The sequence below is a fragment of the Pocillopora damicornis genome, chromosome 3 (genome assembly GCF_964200805.1).
Source record: "Pocillopora damicornis chromosome 3, jaPocDami1.2, whole genome shotgun sequence".
Classification (NCBI taxonomy): Eukaryota; Metazoa; Cnidaria; class Anthozoa; order Scleractinia; family Pocilloporidae; genus Pocillopora; species Pocillopora damicornis.
In genome coordinates, this window is record NC_142672.1 from 1,090,001 (window position 1) to 1,104,059 (window position 14,059).

Consider the following 14,059-nt stretch of genomic DNA (forward strand, 5'->3'; position numbering starts at 1 on the left):
GGCATGAGTGTACTTTATATTTTGTAGAAATTAAACGGCTATAATGAATCATGATACTGTTAGTCTGTCTTTGCAAGTAAAGTTTGGCTTGAGTCAAGCGGTTTGACTATCGTGTTCTACAGAGGTTAAATCCTGTCTTCAGCACTAGAAAAATCATTCATAGTCACTTAACGTACCTTGGATTCCTCTGTCGAAGTTAAAACCAAGCACTATGGTTTCAAAGACTTCGTACCCTGGGAGAGAGGGTCCTGAGTCTCTCCTACAGGTCATATGTCCAGTCGGTTGACTTCCAAGGAATAAAACTCTTCGTCTGCAAATATAGCAGAAGGTATCACATTCGCCGAGTAGCTTCTCTTTACATCCCTTGCAATATCTGTAATGTCCACACTTTAACTGGAAAAGTGGAACAACATTATAAAAGCAGACTTGGCAGGTTTTTCCCTCCTCGATCAGGCCGAACGGCTGGTGATCTGAAATTTGTACGAGGCAGATTTAAGTCTGAATAAATCATCAAATGCATGTTGCCACTTCAGAAATCAGAGTTAGTGAAGTTTTGGTAATTGAAGCAGTTGCAAATTTACGCAAATCTGTGTGCAGTTATCATTCTAACTAAGGATAACAGAGTGAAAGTAATGTCAATAAGTAAACTGAGAAATAATAAGATAAATGAGTGAAAGGGGAGATAATGAATTAATCGATCATTCAATAAATCAATCGATCGATGAACAATAACTCTATTAGCGAATACCTTTCAGTTTTCGTATTTTTTTTTTCCACTTTTAACTGGAACGGACTTCCTTTGATAGGTTCATCTGCAACGCGCACAGACACGTTGAAATCTCCAGCAGTTTCAGGTTTGAATGATACTGTGTAGCAGCCATTGTTTGAGTCTGTTACGTTGACCTGTAGCGCTGTTCCCGTCTGCCGTGATGTCATGTCAACAAGGATTTCATCTATTTCGCTGTAAGTTTTACTACCACGTGAGTCTTTTGTGATGACTGTAAACTCACAATCTTCGCCTTGAGTTCCTTCAGTGAGTCCCGTACCCTCTGCCTCTGATAAGGAAGGTACAGTTTTGGTTGTCATCACTTTCCCTGGAGATTCTTTCAAGGAGAACAAATCATTTGAGACATACTTGACTTCGAAGCAATTTGGTTTCATGTTTACATCAGAAGGCTTAGAAAGTTCCTTAAACCGTTGCTCAAGTATTTCTTCCACGTTTAAGATCTCCGGTAGATTATTTCGTCGAAGTATGTCGTTGCAAAATTCCAAACCGCTCTCTATTTCCATCAGTCTCTCGTCCATTCGGAATACAGCATTTGAAAATTCAGCTTCAAAAACATCTTTTTGGCTAATGAGTTGTTCCGTGACGCTTGATTCGTGCTGTCGAATTAACTCTATGTTGCGTTCAGCGACTCGATGCACTTCGTCTTTCGCTTTATCGATGCTTTTGCTCATTCTCACCCTTTGTGCTTTTAGGAATTCTTTTTCTTTTCGTAGTCTAGAGCCATTTGTCAGAACGTCTCCCATTTTGGTCTCGATTTCTGATCTCTTCTTGTCCAGTCCTTTGTCAATGGACACGAAGTTGTGATCTCGGTGTTCCAAGATGGCGCAGTCACGACAAATGCATGTTACGCACTGATCGCAGTAAAATCTAACTTGATCTTTGTGTTCTTTACAAACGTTCAGTTTCCGAGCGTAATCTTGTGCGTCGCTAGACACAAAATTTCCAATTTCTTTGACGTGATGGCCACTAAGCACTTTCAATTTTTTATGAGCCATGGAGCATTCTTCACAGAGGAAGCAATTGCAATCCGAGCAATAAAACTTCAGTGACCTTCGTTGGTCGCAGTTTCCGCATTGTGGCGAGTCTTCTCGTCCCTTTCCGCGGTAAGCCTCAACAATTCCCACCATTTGCTTGTAAAATAGATTTGATGGAAGGCTGTTAATGTTGTTGTTGGGACATTCGGTGATTTGACGGCATGTGGGACAACTTAACTGCCTTCCGCCTTGTTGTCGTAACCACCGTTCCAGACATGATTTACAGAAAGTATGGAGACATTTGAGTATTTTGGGCTCGTTATTCTCGTCAAATTGCTCTTGGCAAACACAACATTCTAATTCTTTTTTGACATCATCGAAGAAACTTCGACACTGAGCAGCCATGGCTACTAGAACGAAGGTATACAGTCTGACGCGGAAGTGTATATTCGTGCCCAGGCCATCTTGGCTTAATATGTGGAGTGATCATTGGGAGCAGATTGATCTTAGAGGGCTTTTTAAAATTGTCTAACTACCGGTAGTTAGTTTATAGGTGGCAAGATTAAAATTTTCAATTGTGTTTTAGCTTCTCACATAAACGGAATCCTTTTAAGAATTTTCGGAAAATTATATCCCCTTGTGTTTTGGGTGCGACAAGATTGTGTTATAAGGATTCAGTTAGCCTTTCTGGAAAAAAAATTGAAAACTATGAGTGCTCTTCTTGAAATGTAGTTCTATAATGCCAATATACTCTTGGTGACACTCTGCCCATGTTCAATTTCCTTTCGGAACCACGTGGGGAAAAATATATCAGGGACTGGACTTTCCAAGCGTACTCCTTTTGATCGACCAAAAATGACGGGATGTTAGGCGTCATTTCAACTGAACGAATCCCAATAAACGATGAAGGCAGTAAACTACATGGAATCGCCTAAATTTGATATGCAAGAGGATTTAAGCTGCAGTTGACCTTCCTAGATTGTTCTGTATGTTTCCATTTACTTAAAAAAAGGATCAGGCCTTTTTTAATACTATAACTTTACCTAGTAATTTGAATTGTGTAGTTTCGAGTTTCGTTATAGTTCAGAGTTCTTCTATTTGCTATAGCACACCACAAGAAAGAGAACGAATACAAATCAGTTAGAAGCTTATAACATGTTCATAAGGAACCCTGAGCAGTGTACTGACTCACAGCACAAACTCAACCTTTAATTCAGTTTATAGCTCAAACTACACGCGTACTTTACTTTGATTAGAAATAAAACAGTATTACTCGGGCTTTCCAAGGGAAACGAAGTGAAATTCCGGCTTCGTTCCATTACAAATTTAATCTCAAATCGTAGTCAAGTCCTTAGCACGCATGCGCGATGTTTTAGCACATGAGCAGTGGCATGTTGTAATGGCGGAAGAGGGAGCTCTCGCGGTGCAAAAGCAACACAGATACTGTGTATAATACGCTCAAAACGCATACAAAATATGCACACAGTGTTCGCAGAAGACCCACACGAAAAGATGTCGAGCATTTTCGGAATGGGTCGATCCGCGAACCTTATGAGAGATCTCTTCATGATGAGTGAACATTTATGAGAGAACTTTCATCGAGAAACTTACTACATCAACGGAGGTATCTAAGGTTAATCTAGAGAAGCATGAAAGCAAATCTCATCGTGTATGTAGACGTGATCGTGAACCAAGCAAAATACCAATTCGTAGTTAGGGAAGTTTAAGGAACAAGAGAAGAAAGGTTAGAGCATTGGTCTATGCACGTATTTTTTTTATGTATACCCATTTCTTATACATTGTTCTGTTATATGAATGCTTAAAAAAAATATTTTATAAGACGACTTTTAAGTTTAGCTGTTGTGAAAGAACTCGTCAAGGTTTGAGAAAGATAAAATATCGTGCCAGTCGATATTTAACATTGTTTACTTGTAACAAACTGATGTGTTCTTGCAAGAGTGAGGTTCATGTAACAAATTATTGCAAGTATAAATGAAGTAGAGACAAAGAAAAAAATCCTGGTCCTCCAATATATGTTGACCCTAACAAAACAATAGGAGCTCCATAAAGTCAAGGTAAAGAGTTAGTTTTTGGACAGAATGCAGGACAGCAATGTGTTGCAATGAGATTGTGCTCCTTGATTTACAATAACACACAGGGGATCAGCTCTGCAATTGATCTTATACAAATGATGAATATTAGAAATCAGTTTTATTCAGGTTTGTCATGATTAGCCAGGCAGGCATTTTAAATGCTGTCAGAATTATCAACAGGAATACAGTGAAAGCAACTCTGACACTGTTCACTAAGAAAATGCTATGGAGGGATATCAGTGGTGTACCTCTTTATGAAGAGCCTGTGAGTCACTCATATCTAAAAAACTATACCAATTTTTTTATGAACATTAAAGTGTATTGCTGTTGCAAGCTATTGTAATAGTAATATGGGGTTCAAAATATTTGATTGTCATGCCAGAGATTTATATGGTAGAGGGCAGCCTCAAGGTACATGTGTTCTTCTGGAAGCACTGTCCCTTGATAGGTTAGTGCATCATTTTCAGAGTATACATAAGGATATATATGAAGTGATAGGAGTACAAGTTGAGAATATTCAGAATAGGAAGGTTTCTGAAAACAGTGTGAATGAAACAACAAACTTCAATTTAAGTTGGGCTGTAGCCCTATACTCTCTTTGTTACTCAATGATGAAACCATTTAATTACTGGAATTACAGCTCATTCTTGCTCACCATTGTGGACAATGGCAAAAAATGTGCTGTAAATCAATTTTGGAACACAACCAGCAATCATTAGCTAATCTTCCAAGAACTGTAGATGTTTGTGAAACTGAAGTAAATTTAGATTATTTGATTGAGAGTGAAGGACTATTAACTGATTCACTTCAAAACAAGTCAATTCTTGAGAATGAAATAATAAATAATAGTGAATGCACAGGGTTTTTGATATAGTTTTCCTCGTACTGCATCAGTTGTATCTTTAAACCTGCAAAAAGATCAAAATATACGTATTCCCTCCTGCTTTATAATGAAAGAGACATGTCCCCTATTCAACATACTTAAAAAAGTGGAATAGCTTCACTTGTTGATGCCATTTTGAAAAATGCAAGAGAAATATAACACTCCAGGGCATTACAGAATACAGTTTGCTACATGTTTGTGTAAAGTACCGTATTTACCCGCAGATAGGCCGCACCCGCGTATTGGCCGCACCCCAAACTTTCAATGGTTTTCATGGGAAAAAAAAAATTGTTGAGGTCGAGTACCAGGATAAATAAAGCAAAGTTTGAAATCAACAACAGCTGATGTGTATCAAGTCAAGTTTATTTTTGCAATAATTCCTACACGAACGTGAAAATATTCAAACTAGAAACTGAAACGCCTATTCGCTAACATTTTATATACAAAATAATCTTAATTAAAGATAATTTTTTCGAACAAGTTTCTGTCCTTATATGTACAAACACGAGTAAAGTGAAGCATAACCCATGTAAACACGTTCGCCAAAATCATAAACAAGTTGTAATCTGTTAACAACTATTAAGATATTTACATGAAACTAATATACATTCCGTGATGAACTTTTCAATCGATAAAAGTTACACAACAAAGTTTCATTGTTGTCCGATCAAAATTAAAATCCATTGAAATCACCTTCATCAATGTCACTTTCACCAAAAATGTCACGTTATTCTTGTTCGTTCAAAATCGGCGATTTCTTATTGCCTGATCGAGAAGTGTCAAACGAAGACGAGAAGTGTCAAACGAAGACGACAAGTTTGCAGTGGCTGTTTATGAAGAACTTGGCATCGATGGGAAGAAAATTGTTGGACATTTACCAATGGAATTCAGCAGAATTGCATCCTATTTTATAGAGAACGGTGGTGAAATTTCCTGCAAAGTGACTGGAAAAAGGAAGCACTCGAAAGGCCCACGAGGAGGAATGGCTATTCCGTGCAAGCTGTTTTGGACATCTTCAAACAAGAGACACGTTAAAAAACTTGATGCGCTCATTGCTGCAGAGAAAATCAAGATTCTTCGAAGATATGGACTTCGCGTTTAGTTGTATGTGTTGTAAGTTAGGAACAATTTAAAGCGAACATTAAAACGCCAATTTACTGTACTACCGTAAGTTCTCGTGCATATTAATGAGGTGTCAAAACGCTTGTACCCGCGTATAAGCCGCAACCCCAATTTCGTTCCCATTTTTCCGGGAAAAAAGTGCGGCCTATCCGCGGGTAAATACGGTAGTTGCCAGAAGCAAAAGAAAAAAATTGAAGAAAAATTATGGACATAAACAAGACTATAAAGCAATGGAGCCACCAAAGAAAAAAATATGGTTGGAGAAAAACTAGTTAGGAATCTGAAAAATTAACAGGAGATACAGAAGTAGGATGTGAAGTGATGAATTATGTACTTTGAGTACTCGTCTGTTGTGTTAAGTTTCTGTTACAGTTGTTAGTTTTTATATGATAAGAATATGATTCACAAAAATAAATTGAACTTTTACAAACTACTGATTCCTTAAAAATACATTTTTGTTGATGTTCTTGTTGGATGACAATTTCTACTGTAATACCCTTGAAATATTATTGTAATTAGTAGATATATTCTCATATGAAAAAACATTAAAACTATTGTAATCTTGCAGTTGTCTTTTTCCTCACTGACCATATACAGAATGAAAACACTTAGTTAATTTTCTAATGCAGGTGAAAATTTGCAGTTACTGTAATTAGTACACTCTGATTTTTTTGTTAATTATCGACTGCAACAAACTAAAAAGTCAGTTTTCATCAAAGGGCAAAGGAAAAGAGTGGTTTTGATTATTTCAACAAGCCTGGATACTGCTGATGAATCACATAAAGTTATTAGATACTAAATGCTTTGTCAACTTTTGTTTCTTTGCATGTTTTAGAGTGATTTTCATTTGCCCATGAAATAAAAAAATGACTGTTTAGTTTTTAGCAGTTGATAAAGAACAAAAGAAAACAAAAGATTCAGAGTACGCCACCAACTATTAGTTACCCTATTCTTTTACGGAAAATGAAAATCACTCTAAGCACTAACAATTAATTAGTGTTTACTAGGTTTAATGAAATCACTCTAACCAATAAACCAAAATGTATTAACTAAGGTAAACTAGCCTTATAACTCCAAATGGAAACAAACAAATTAGAGGGTAATGGTACAAAATATGCTAAAGTATATTTCACAGGTTCATGAGAACCGCTCCAACAACCCTGCTAATAAGCTTCAGTTGTGACTTTTTGTTTTCCTCTGGCGATAAGAAACAAAAAACAAAATTTAACCAACTCAAAACTCAAAACAAAAATGGAAATAGTGTTTAGTAATACGTATTGAAATTATAGCAAATTATATATGGCATTACCTCTCCCCCACCCCACACAAGAAAAGGGTCTTCACACTACACAACAAGTGCTGTTTTCAGGTCTCTGTAAACATATGTGAGAAACCTGCATCTCTGACATACTAAGACAGAAAACAGTAACAGGATATACTAATAATTGCATTAAAAAAAAAAAAAAAAAAAAACTTGGGCAAATACTGGCACAAAAAGACAAAGTTTCTTTCCAACAGAAAGCCCGAGTGAACGCAAATATGCGTCTAGTCTAAATAAGTTTGCTAGGCCAGCATAGTACGTCAACTAAACTTAGTAACAGACTAATCAAGAAACCGTCGGTGAAAAACCAGAGTATGCTGAATAATATTTACTTTCGCTCACTACGTTTATAAGTCTTTAAATTTACTAAATGATTTTGGAAAGGGAACTCAGTGCGCCTCAGTTACAATGATAACTGAGGCGCACATATTGACCTTTAAAACGATGAGTTTTAGAACAGGTGCCAACTTATTGGATCCTTTGGGAAAATGAATACTAATACAAAAACCCTGAAAGCTGACACAGCCTAGAAAATGGTATCATGATTAATTAAGAAATTCAAACATCTGCGTTCCGCTATTTCATTACTGAAGAGGACTTCAAGGTTAATTTGAGGCTTTATTGGCACATTACGTATTTAGTCATTTAAGAGGTGTAACGTTTCAAAAACTCTTCATAAAAGACGGTGATTGTTTCGTCGTCAATAATGACGATGCGAATTTCACGAAGAGTGCTAAATTCGGCATCAACGCTGGAGCTGAATTCTTCCATTGCTCCAAACATCACTTGAGCGCAAATATCCTTTGGTATGCCAAAAATACCAGAGCTAATGGGCGGTAATGCAATCGAACAGAGCTCCAATTGTGCTGCAAGACAGAGACTTTTAATGCACGCAAGGCGAAGAAGAGAAACGCATCTGTCTTTGTCAAAACTATCCCACCTTGGACCAACCGTGTGAATTACAAATTTGCAAGGAAGGGTGCCGGCCCCTGTATGAACAGCGTCGCCTACTCTCAGTGGACGTCTTCTTCTCTGTGCCATTATTCTATTGGATTCTTCTTGTATTATGCGACCACCTTTCCGTACTATCGCTGCTGCTACGCCACCACCATGCTGAAGCCACTCATTGGCTGCATTGACAATAGCGTCCACCATTTCGTCAGTGACATCACTTTGGTGCAAGGAGAGCTTCAATCCATTCGTCAGGCCTTGGCTGAGTACTTGTGCTGAGGGTATATTCTGGAAACTGTTCTTGCTCTTTGTATTTCTCTGACCGCGCCTTGCACCTTTACGTTTACCTAGCAGTAGTCCAAGGGTTTTCTTCAAGGCTTGCACTGCAACAGAAATATTTGATTCCTCCGCATAGACGACCAACTTGTTTTCTTTCATCTCAATTACCACATTATTTTCGGCTGCCAAAGAGCGAATATCCACGGTGGTAAGTCCCTTGCTATCGGAAAGTTCTAATACAATTTCCTCTCGACGCATCTTTGGATAGAAGTCCTGGTAAAGATTTATGAACTCCTCGATTCCTTTATGGTGAGTTTTGCTAACTGTTGTGGCCGGGCGTATCTGAACTTGAGGAGCATTTTCCTCCCAAAGAATGTCTACGCCATGTGCGTCTTCTATCTCTCTAAGTCTGTTCTCGTAAATCCTATGTAGAAGCTTCATGGTTAGAGGCTCCACCTCGAAACGGTCGAAATCATAAATGGTGGCTTCTTTTTCAGAGGTTCCTGAAAAATTTATCTTTGGATCGGCATGTTGGATTATCACCCCTTCACCTCCTTTGGAGAAATAGGTAAATAAACAAATAAATAGATATGTGGGTATTAAAAATAAATCAATTAATTAGTCAATCAGGAATACAATAAAACTCCATTAGGCATGAAGAAAGAAGGGTAATCAGAAGATCAAAATGTATTCAATAGAGGCGATTAAACTTCAAGGTACCTCAGCTTAGTCATCAATTTCGATTTAAAGTTTGCATGAAGCCTAAGAAAATAATGTGAAACCTTTCATGATAGCTTGGAGCTTCATTATTGAAACTGTCACTGCCACCATTTTGTCACATTAAACAACCAGTGTAGAAGCCTCCTATATCTGACTATTAAAGCTGCCCGCATGTGGCCCTTTTAAGAAGGAAAAATGTACAAGTATTAAGGACAACTGGGGTGGAAGGCAATTGCCACCAATGTGTAAGTCTTGACTAATGTGACAAATGGTGATAAACATTCTATCAATTGATAATAAGTACCGTTACCCGTGGATGCTGTGGACTTTCCATGTTTTTTTCTGCGGGTTGGTTGTTCTATTACTTTCAACTGGAATGGACTGTTTTTGATCGCTTCGCCAGCAACATTTACAGACACGAAGAAATCTCCAGCAGTCTCAAGTTGGTATGATACTTTATAGCAGCCATCTTTTGAGTCTGCTATGCTGACCTTTAGGGATGCTCCTGTCTGGGTCGATTTAATGTCAACAAAGACTTCGTCTATTTCACTGTGAGAGTTTTTACCTTGTAGGTCTTTTGTTATTACTTTGAAAGCACAATCTTCGCCTTGAGTTCCTTCAGTCAGTCCTTTACCTTCTGCCTCTGATAACAAAGGTACAGTTTTGCTTTTCAACAGCTCTCCCGGAGACTCATTGGTGGACGTGAAATCATTTGGAACATACTTGAATACGTAATAATTTAACTTCATGTTTACATCAGAAGGCTTAGAAAGTTCCTTAAACCGTTGCTCAAGTATTTCTTCCACGTTTAAGATCTCTGATAGATTATTTCGTCGAAGTATGTCGTTGCAAAATTCCAAACCGCTCTCTATATCAGTCAGTTTTTCGTCCATTCGGAATATAGCATTTGAAAATTCAGCTTCAAAAACATCTTTTTGGTTGATAAGTTGTTCCGTGACGCTGGATTCGTGTTGTCGAATTAACGCTATGTTGCGTTCGGCGACTCGATGCACTTCGTCTTTCGCTTTTTCGATGCTTTTGTTCATTCTCACCCTTTGTGCTTCCAGGAATTCTTTTTTCTTTCGTAGTCTAGAGCCATTTGCTAGAACGTCTCCCATTTTGGTCTCGATTTTTGATCTTCTCCTGTCCAGTCCTTTGTCAATGGACGCGAAGTTGTGGTCTCGGTGTTCCAGTATGGCGCAGTCACGACAAATGCATGTTGCGCACTGATCGCAGTAAAATCTAACTTGATCTTTGTGTTCTTTACAAACGTTCAGTTTCCGAGCGTAATCCTGTGCGTCACTGAACACAAAATTTCCAATTTCTTTGACGTGATGGCCACTAAGCACTTTCAATTTTTTATGAGCCATGGAGCATTCTTCACAGAGGAAGCAATTACAATCCGAGCAATAAAACTTCAGCGACCTTCGTTGGTTGCAGTTTCCGCATTGTGGTAAGTCTTCTCGTCCCTTTCCGCGGTAAGCCTCGACAATTCCCACCATCTGCTTGTAAAATAGATTTGATGGAAGGCTGTTAATGTTGTTGTTGGGACATTCGGTGATTTGACGGCATGTCGGACAACTCAACTGCCTTCCGCCTTGTTGTCGTAACCACCGTTCCAGACATGATTTACAGAAAGTATGGAGACATTTGAGTATTTTGGGCTCGTTGTTCTCGTCAAATTGCTCTTGGCAAACACAACATTCTAATTCTTTTTTGACATCATCGAAGAAACTTCGACACTGAGCAGCCATGGCTACTAGAACCGACGAAGGTATTGTTTGACGCGGAAGTGTATATTCATGACCAGGCCACCTTGGCTCAACATGTGGAGGGATCACGGAGAGCAGATTGATCTTAGAGGGCTTAGAAAGCTTTTTAAAACTAACTAATTAATTAGTATATAGGTGGCACGGATATAGTTTTCAATTGTGTTTTAGCCTCTCATTAACCGGATCCTTTTTAGAATTCTCGGAAATTGTACTTTCTCTAGTAAGATTGTGTTAAAAGCATTCAGTTAACCTTTCAGAAAGGACAATCTGCAAACTATGTGTGCCCTTCGTGAAATGCAGTTCTGTAATACCAATGTACTCTTCGTAACACTCTGCCTAAGCTCAATTTTCCTTCGGGAACCACGTGGGGGAAAAATATTTCAGGGACTGGACTTTCCAAGAGTACTCCTTACAATCGACCAAAAATTACGGGATATTAAATATTTTTTTTGCAAGACATTAGGCGTTATTTCAATTAAAGAATCCATAATAAACGATTAGGACACCTAGATTTTATATGCAGTAGGATTTCAGCTGCAGTTGACCTTCCCAGATTGTTCTGTACGTTTCCTTTTATATAAAAATGAATCAGGCCTTTTTTTTATATTAGAACTTTACCTAGTAATTTGAGTTGTGTTTGTTTCGAGTTTCGTTTTAGTTCCGAGTTCTGCTGTTTGCTATAGCATACCAAAAGAAAGAGAACAAATATAAATCAGTGAGAAGCCCCTAAAAGGTGGCTCATAACATGTTCATACAGTGACCCTGAGCAGTGTACTGACTCAAAGCACAAAATCAACTTTCAATTCAGTTTATGGTTTAAACTGCACTTTACTGTGATTAAAAATAAAACAGCCAAATAAGTTTTCTTTGCCAGCACGGTACATCCATCAAAATTGACAACAGACTAATCAAGAAACCGTTAGTGAAAAAGCTAAGTGAGCTCAAAAATACATAATTTCGCTCTTTACGTTGATAAGTCTTTAAATTTACTATTTGGTTTTGGAAAGGGAACAGGAGTAATAATTGTAACTGAGGCGCATATATTGACAATTAAACCATGAGTTTAAAATACAGGCGCCAACCTACTGGATCCCTTATGAAAAAGAATACTACTACAAAAACCCTGAAAGTTGACACAAAATAGAAATCGGTAGCATGATTAAGAACATCCGAGCATCTGCATTCTGTTATTTCATTCCTGAAGAGGACTTCAAGGTTAATTTGAGGTTCTATTACCACATCGGCAGAAATTTTTATAAATATATAATGTTCTGTCACACGTGACATTTAACCACTTGTTTTTCTCACTTGTCTTCCTGGCAGGTGAAATACTTTATCTCACCCTTGACTGACTTGTTAAAAGTTTTGATGGTGTTAACAAAAGCCGAAACTTTTTATCAAAAACTTCCTTCTCAATCAAGTTCTCCTAAGCTAACATGGTAATGTAGCATTTCAACTAAGTTGATGACGTAAATTGACCACCATAAGGGTTTAAAAGCTGACGGTTTCGAGAGTTAGCACTTCGTCATTCGCTATGACGAAGTGCTAACGCTCGAAACGTCAGCTTTGAAACCCCATATAGTGGTCTATTTACGTCAACAACTTGGTTGATAATGCTTAATTACCCTGTTATACTTTTCCACCGACACAGCACCACAGTTTCTCTAGAAACTTGCCTCCTTTATTCATTTCTCTTTAGCTAAGCTTGCAAAAAACCAGCCGCAAAACCGGAAATGGCAGAAATTCGAATCCTCATGGGAGACTGTTTTTTTTTATTGTCCTATGCTCTAGGGAAAATATTCAACAACTTTGTCTTCAATCTGAAATCAAATCTGAAATCAAGTTTGGTAGTACTGAAAGCATGTGACGTCCCTCTGAACTAAGCAAAAGTTTAATGATGTAATGCCTTTGTCAGCAAGTTGTTTCTTTACTCGATCAAGGTACCAGGGATCTGGATAACTGCAACCGCAAAAACAAACAGGAAAAAATAAGTTTTTTCACGTTATAGTTGAATGAGGAAAACTTGAAACTCGCTGGTGTGCGTCTAGAAGGAGATAAGAAAATAAAAAATGTAGGAAAGGGTCGATAAATGAGAGCAAATATAAGCTAATTTAACCCTTACATTCTCGTGGTTGGCAGATCATGAGTGAATTCTTACGATAGCAGCGTACAGTCAAACAGACATATGGTCATAATAAAGACAAAAATTAATATGAGGATATCGTTTGATATGGCACTAAATGCTTAGAAATTCTTGTAACGTGGAATACATCATCATAAGCATATTGGTAGTCAGAGTAAGGAAGAAGAGCAGGTAGAGGACATCGCCAATGTCTCAGATCTAACAACCGAAATTAATGGGAAACTAAAAATTAATATGAAGGTCTCTTTCGACAGTAGAGGTATGTATTACCTATCTAGAACGTGAAATATTAAAACAATAGAGCGGATATTTCGAGAGATGAATTATGTGTTCCCGAAACCAAGAACGAGCTTGTTTCAGAAATTTACGTTTAGTACGCGTAGGTCATTAAGTTTTACAGTTGGAAAAGCCAACTTACTTGGCTGGACCACCAGTTAGACTTGTTTTCAGTTCGATGCCGTTCAACACAATCTTGTTATCCTCGCCAATAGTAGGACTTCTTCTAAGAGTAAATATCAGACGTTCATGAAAGGCCCTTCTCAACAGGTTACACACCTCTACTTCGGTGAGGTTGTTTGGAAGGTATGCCGAGCAGAAAACTTCACTGAAACGCTCTTCTGGATTAGCATGGTTTGGAGCTAGAACAAGAAAATGTAAAAACCTTTTTTTCGTGAAGAGAAAAGTACTCCCATCGAAGAAGAACTTAGTTCCCATATTAAGATGATCCCCCTAGAATTCCACAAAAATGATGATATTGAGAATAATAAAATAAAAATAGAAATAATTCTGATTGTGATAGTAATAATAAGACTAATACTTCTACTACTATTACTAATAAATGCTACTATTTCTAAGTACTACTACTACTACTACTACTACTACTACTATTACTACTACTACTACTACTACTACTATTATTACTACTACTACTACTACTACTACTACTACTACTACTACTACTACTACTTCTACTACTACTACTACTACTACTACTTCTACTACTACTACTACTAC

At 37.7% G+C, this 14,059-nt stretch overlaps 1 non-coding gene across 1 annotated transcript in view; it reads right to left on the minus strand.

The window, feature by feature from the left end:
- The window catches only part of LOC113674021 (uncharacterized), a 13,047-nt gene extending 1,822 nt beyond the window's left edge, over positions 1-11,225 (minus strand). The window contains exons 1-4 of the transcript XR_016184516.1: positions 9,435-11,225; positions 7,820-8,964; positions 795-2,171; positions 177-470 (exon numbers count right to left, since the gene is read on the minus strand). This is a non-coding gene — a transcript (uncharacterized LOC113674021). The remainder of the gene's footprint in view (positions 1-176; positions 471-794; positions 2,172-7,819; positions 8,965-9,434) is intronic.
- Between the last annotated feature and the right edge of the window lie 2,834 nt (positions 11,226-14,059).